Genomic DNA, 6,597 nt, shown 5'->3' on the forward strand with positions numbered 1-6,597 from the left:
ATTACAAAAGATTTCTTACACGTGTTTCTATAAATATTATTTTATATAAAAATGCTATATTTTAATCAATATTTTGAATAGTGATATTTGTCTATAAATCCTTTAAAAAAAATTATCTTTGGATTTATTTGAGCCGAAAACGACCGGTAATTGTTTAAAATGGAATGTTTAACAACGATTGCTCACAGGAAAGGAAAGAAACTGATAAGTAAGCCTTGCGGGGTTCCGATTGGCATTCCGGGTAATGAGTGTCAATCGGGACGTCACGGCGGCTGTCATGGGTCCGAGGGAGGTTCCGGGTCGTGACAATTCAATTGATATTAGAGCTTTTGGTTTAAAAGCTTATGGTTTTAAAAGAAGTTTTTGATTTTTAAAGTTTTTGGATTTAAAGTTATTTTTTAAAATAATTTACAATGTTAGTGTGGCCAGTTAAGATTAGTTAGTTGCATGTAGTTGCATATAGAGTCTTAAGTTGTCTAAACCAATTTCGTTCTTTTTGTAGATCATTATGCCTCCTCGACGTGAGCTACCACCTATTACTAGATTTACCGGTAGGGGAAGAGGTCGCCCTAGACAGAGTCGGTCGGATTCCATAAAAGAGGAGTCAGTTGCGTCTTCTTTTAGAGTAGTTTCTACTGTTGAGTCTACGGACATTCTTGTACCTCCTCCACCACCTATTGCTACTCTTGGTGTACCTGCCATGACACCAGAGGCAGCTCAGGCATTAGCGACTTTTCTCGCTGCTCTTGCAAGCCAAGCTCAGACTGGTCCAGTTCCACCCGCTGATTCCCTTGTAACAGCCCCAGTACCACCACCTCCTATTCCACCCCAGACATCGGACATCTCCATTTCTAAGAAATTGAAGAAAGCTAGACAGTTAGGTTACGTCTCGTTTACTGGTGAGTTGGATGCGACCGCAGCTAAGGATTGGGTTATTCAAGTATCAGAGACATTGGCAGATATGGGATTAGATGATGAGATGAAATTAAAGGTGGCTACACGATTACTTGAGAAAAGAGCCCGTACCTGGTGGAACTCAGTAAAGTCTCGCTCTCTTATACCGCTGACTTGGACAGATTTTCTCCGAGAGTTCGATGGTCATTACTACACCTATTTCCATCAAAAAGAGAAAAAGAGAGAATTTTTGAGTTTGAAACAAGGGAACATGACCATTGAGGAGTATGAAACTCGTTTTAAGGAGCTGATGTTGTATGTACCTGAGTTGGTGAGATTGGAGCAAGATCAAGTAAACTACTTTGAGGAGGGACTCCATAATGAGAAACGAGAGCGTATGATAGTGATTGGCAAGGAGTCGTATAAGGAAGTTGTGCAGATGGCCTTACGGGCTGAGAAGCTTGCCATTGAGAATAGATGGATCCGAGCTGAGTTCGCAAAGAGAAGAAATCCACCTACGTTCCCAGGTCAGTTTTCAAAGAGAGGCAGAGATTCGACATCTACTACAGGAATTACTACCTCAACGTTTGTGGCATCCACTAGACCTCCATCTCAGCAGTCACAGCCGAGATCTTCTAGATTTGATCAGCTAGTGATGAGTAGTTAGGGGAGGACTTCAGGAGGATTAGACAGATGCCGTAATTGCGAAGGATTTCATGTTGGGTCATGTAGACAGCTTGTAAAGTGTTTTCAATACGGCCAACATGGGCATATCAGGAAAGATTATCCTCAGTTGAGACGGGGTACAATAGCTACTTCTACTCCTCCAACTCGTTCTAGTATACCGCGGAGAGACACTTCGGGATCACAATCCAGACAGGGCCTAGTGATACGATCAGGCATGGGGACTAATACCCCAGAGCAACCATCTTCCAGACCGCAGCCCCAGATTTCGACCAGGGTCTTTGCAGTGACTGAGGATGAAGCCCGAGCTCGACCTAGCACCGTGACAGGTACTATGATTGTGTTTGATAGAGATGCACATGTTTTGATAGATTCAGGCTCCGATAGATCATACGTGAGCATATCATTTGCATCATTCTCAGATAGGAACCTGTCATCGTTAGAGGAAGAGATTGTAGTGCATACTCCTCTAGGCGAGCGATTAGTAAGAAATACGTATTATAGAGATTGTGGTATTAAAGTTGGGGAAGAAGAATTCATGGGTGATTTAATCTCTTTGGAGATTCGGGACTTTGATTTGATCTTGGGTATGGATTGGTTGTCCACTCATCGAGCAAAGGTGGATTGTTTTAATAAATAAGTGATTCTCTAGAGTTTAGAGAGAGCAGAAGTTGTATTTACGGGGAGCATCGAGTATTACCGTTTTGTGTAATCTTGACCTTCAAAGCTTTGAAATTGGTGCGAAAGGGATATCCGGCATACTTGGCTCACGTGATTGATATATCGAGGGAGGAACCTAAGTTAGAGAATGTCCCCGTAGTAAGTGAGTTCTCTGATGTATTTCCTGATGAATTACCTGGACTTCCTCCCGATCGTGAGTTAGAATTCACTATTGATTTACTTCCGAGTACTGCCCCTATCTCTATTCCTCCATATAGAATGGCTCCGGCAGAGTTGAAGGAGTTGAAAGTGCAGTTGAAAGAGTTAGTGGACAAAGGTTTTATACGCCCTAGTACATCTCCATGGGGAGCACCGGTTTTATTTGTGAAAAAGAAAGACGGTACACTTCGGTTATGTATCGATTACCGACAGCTTAACAAAATGACCATTAAGAACAAGTATCCGTTACCGAGGATTGGTGATTTTTTCGATCAATTACAAGGAGCTACAGTGTTTTCTAAGGTTGATCTAAGGTCTGGGTATCATCAATTGAGGATTAAAGAATAGGATGTACCCAAGACAGTGTTCAAGACTCGGTACGGTCATTATGAGTTCTTGGTCATGCCTTTCGGGTTAACTAATGCACCGACAGCTTTTATGGATCTCATGAACAGGGTGTTCCACCCTTACTTGGACAAGTTTGTTATTGTGTTCATTGATGATATCCTGGTTTACTCGAGAGATAATGATGAGCATGCTAACCACTTGCGTATAGTATTACAAACTTTGCGGGAAAGACAGTTGTATGCAAAGTTTTCGAAGTGTGAGTTTTGGTTACAGGAAGTGGTATTCTTGGGACACGTAGTATCGAGAGCTGGAATATATGTTGATCCCAAGAAGATAGAGGCAATTTTACAATGGGAGCAACCTAAGACAGTGACGGAGATTCGTAGCTTTCTCGGATTAACCGGTTATTATCGGAGGTTTGTTCAGGGGTTTTCCTTAATAGCAGCTCCTTTGACCCATCTAACTCGTAAGGGAGTTAAGTTTGTGTGGGATGATGTTTGTGAGAATCGATTTCAGGAGCTAAAGAATCGGTTAACCTCTACGCCCATTTTAACACTTCCTGTGAGTGGTAAGCGATTTGTGGTGTACAGTGATGCATCTAAGTTGGGGTTAGGGTGTGTGTTGATGCAGGATGAGAAAGTAATAGCTTATACTTCCCGGTAGTTGAAGAAGCATGAAGCAAATTACCCTACCCATGATTTAGAGTTAGCAGCTGTGGTGTTTGCTTTAAAAATCTGGAGGCATTACTTGTATGGTGAGCATTGTCGGGTATTTACGAATCACAAGAGTTTAAAATATTTGCTCACTCATAAGGAGCTTAATTTGAGACAAAGGCGATCGTTGGAGTTGATAAAAGATTATGACTTGGTGATAGACTATCATCCGGGAAAGGTGAACGTTGTAGTTGATGCCTTAAGTCGTAAGTCTTCATCGTCTTTAGCAGCACTATAGAGTTATTATTTTCCAGCATTATTAGAGATGAAATCTCTTGGGGTCTAGTTGAGAAATGGTGAGGATGGATCCTTATTGGCAAACTTCATTGTGCGACCTTCGTTACTTAATCAAATCAAGGACATTTAGAGGTCTGATGATGAGTTAAGGAAATAAATTCAAAAATTGACCGATGGGGGAGTTAGTGAGTTCAGACTCAGAGAGGATAACGTCTTGATATTTAGAGACCGAGTTTGTGTTCCTGAGGGAAACCAGTTGAGACAGGCAATCATGGAAGAAGCCCATTCATCTGCCTATGCATTACATCCCGGAAGCACCAAGATGTATAAGACTATCAAGGAGAATTATTGGTGGCCAGGTATGAAGCGAGACATAGCAGAATTTGTAGCAAAGTGTCTCGTATGTCAGCAAGTTAAGGCGGAGCATTAAAGGCCAGCAGGTACACTTCAGTCTTTACCTATTCTCGAGTGGAAATGGGAGCATGTAACTATGGATTTTGTTTTGGGACTGCCGCGAACACAGAGGGGAAAGGATGCAATTTGGGTGATCGTGGATCGGTTGACTAAGTCCGCTCACTTTTTAGCTATCCATAGTACATACTCTATTGAGAAGCTGGCTCAGCTCTATATAGATGAGATTGTGAGGCTACATGGAGTTCTCGTTTCTATAGTGTCAGACCAAGATCCTCGATTCACTTCTCAATTCTGGCCGAAATTTTAAGAAGCTCTCGAAACTAAATTGAAATTTAGCACTACTTTTCACCCACAGACGGATGGTTAGTCAGAGAGGACTATCCAGACTATGGAGGATATGTTGAGGGCTTGTGTCATGGATTTTCTTGGAAGTTGGGATAGACACTTGCCGTTAGTGAAATTTGCTTACAACAATAGCTTTCAGTCTAGCATTAGTATGGCACCGTACGAAGCTTTATATGGAAGGAAATGACGTACTCCACTTTGTTGGGATGAAGTGGGTGAAAGAAAGTTAGTTAGTGTGGAATTGATCGATTTAACTAATGACAAAATCAAGGTTATACAAGAGAGGCTAACGGTAGCCCAGAATAGGCAGAAGAGCTATGCAGATAAACGGAGAAAAGACTTGGAGTTTGATATTGATGATAAAGTTTTTCTTAAGGTTTCTCCTTGGAAAGGTAATAATTTGAATACTTTGAAGTATTAAATCTTATTGATTATACTATCATGATAAATTATGGTGTTTTATTGGATAATGAAAGGTGTGATTTGATTTGCGAAGAGGGGAAAGCTCAACCCAAGATATATTGGACCCTTTCGTATCATTGAAAGAATTGGGCCAGTGGCTTACAGACTTGAATTACCCCCGGAGTTAGATCGGATCCATAATGTCTTCCACGTCTCGATGTTGAAAAAGTATGTTCCCGATCCTTCCCACATTCTAGAGACACCACCGATTGAACTGCATGAAGATTTGAAGTTCGAGGTGCAACCTGTGAGTATCTTGGATCGAAAGGATCGAGTACTGAGGAACAAGAGTATTTCAATGGTCAAAGTGTTGTGGAAAAGTGCTCGAATGGAGGAAATGACATGGGAAGTAGAGCATCGAATGAGGAACCAATACTCACATCTATTTGTCGAATCTGATAAGTGAAATTTTGAGGTCAAAATTTTATTTTAAGGGGGGTAGAATTGTAAAACCCAACCCTATAAACACATGTCATGACATACATGCACTGAGTAGCATGTTATTATGCTAGGAAAGCACCTAAGAATAGACGAAACTCGGTATCGTACCTAATGGTACACTTGAGTTGATTTAACCTTGAACTAGTTCAAATAGGAATCGTAGGATTAAATTTAATATTTTATAGTCAAGGAATGACTAAAAATGATTGTTCGGAGTTCGAGGGTTCATTAGGGGTAAAATTAAAAATTTTGATGTTCAGGGGCAAAATCGTCATTTTACCACCTAAGATAATAATTTGTTAATGGAGTGAAATTTTTGACCAAGATTAACTATTTGGAGTATAATTTAATGATAGGAAGTGAAAATGTTTAATTTTGGTGATTTTTGGAGTGTAGGGGTAAAATCGTAATTTTACCACCCGTGGACAAAATTTAAGATTTTGAGAGAATTTAGATCAAATTTGACAAATTGGAGAATGGTATGAGTATAAGGGATGAAAAATATGTCTATGGGCAAGTTTTCAATTTTTTTGGCAAAAATGTAATTTTTGACTTTTACGGGGGCAAAAGTGTAAATTTCAAAAAATACTCCACCGAGACTTTGGATGAGTCTGAGAATTTTATCTAAGCTATGAATATATGAGACAAGTGTATGGTGAAAATTTGGAAACAAATGGATGAAATTTTAAAAATGGGCCAATGGGAAAGTGACACGTGGCATTTTTTTAATGAAATAATATTATTTTAATGAAAAGTCAGCCATTTAAACCCAAATTTTGAGTGCTGGCCGGCCATAAGGAAGAAAAAGAGAGGAAATAGAGAGGAAAGGAAGAAAAAAAGAAAAACCAAAGAGAAACAAGAAAATTCAAAGGGAAATTCGCGGTTTTCGACCGTTTACGCGTCTAACGGTAAGATTTTTCGATTTTAGCTTGATTTCTACCTTTCCTATGCCTTTATTTCCATTTAGCATGCTTGAGGAGAGAGATCAAAAAGTGATATCAAGGGCTGGACGAAATTCTAGGGGAGAGAAATTGAAATTTTTAGGTTTTGATTTTTAGTTAAATTGATAGTTTTAGTTAGTTAAATGTGTTTAGAAATTAAATTGGGCAAGAAATCATTAAATTTTCACAATACCCACTCTTGGCTGGATGCTCAATGCTGTACAATGATGATGAATTGA

This window comes from Theobroma cacao, chromosome 3, assembly GCF_000208745.1.
Source record: "Theobroma cacao cultivar B97-61/B2 chromosome 3, Criollo_cocoa_genome_V2, whole genome shotgun sequence".
In the NCBI taxonomy this organism is placed as follows: domain Eukaryota; kingdom Viridiplantae; phylum Streptophyta; class Magnoliopsida; order Malvales; family Malvaceae; genus Theobroma; species Theobroma cacao.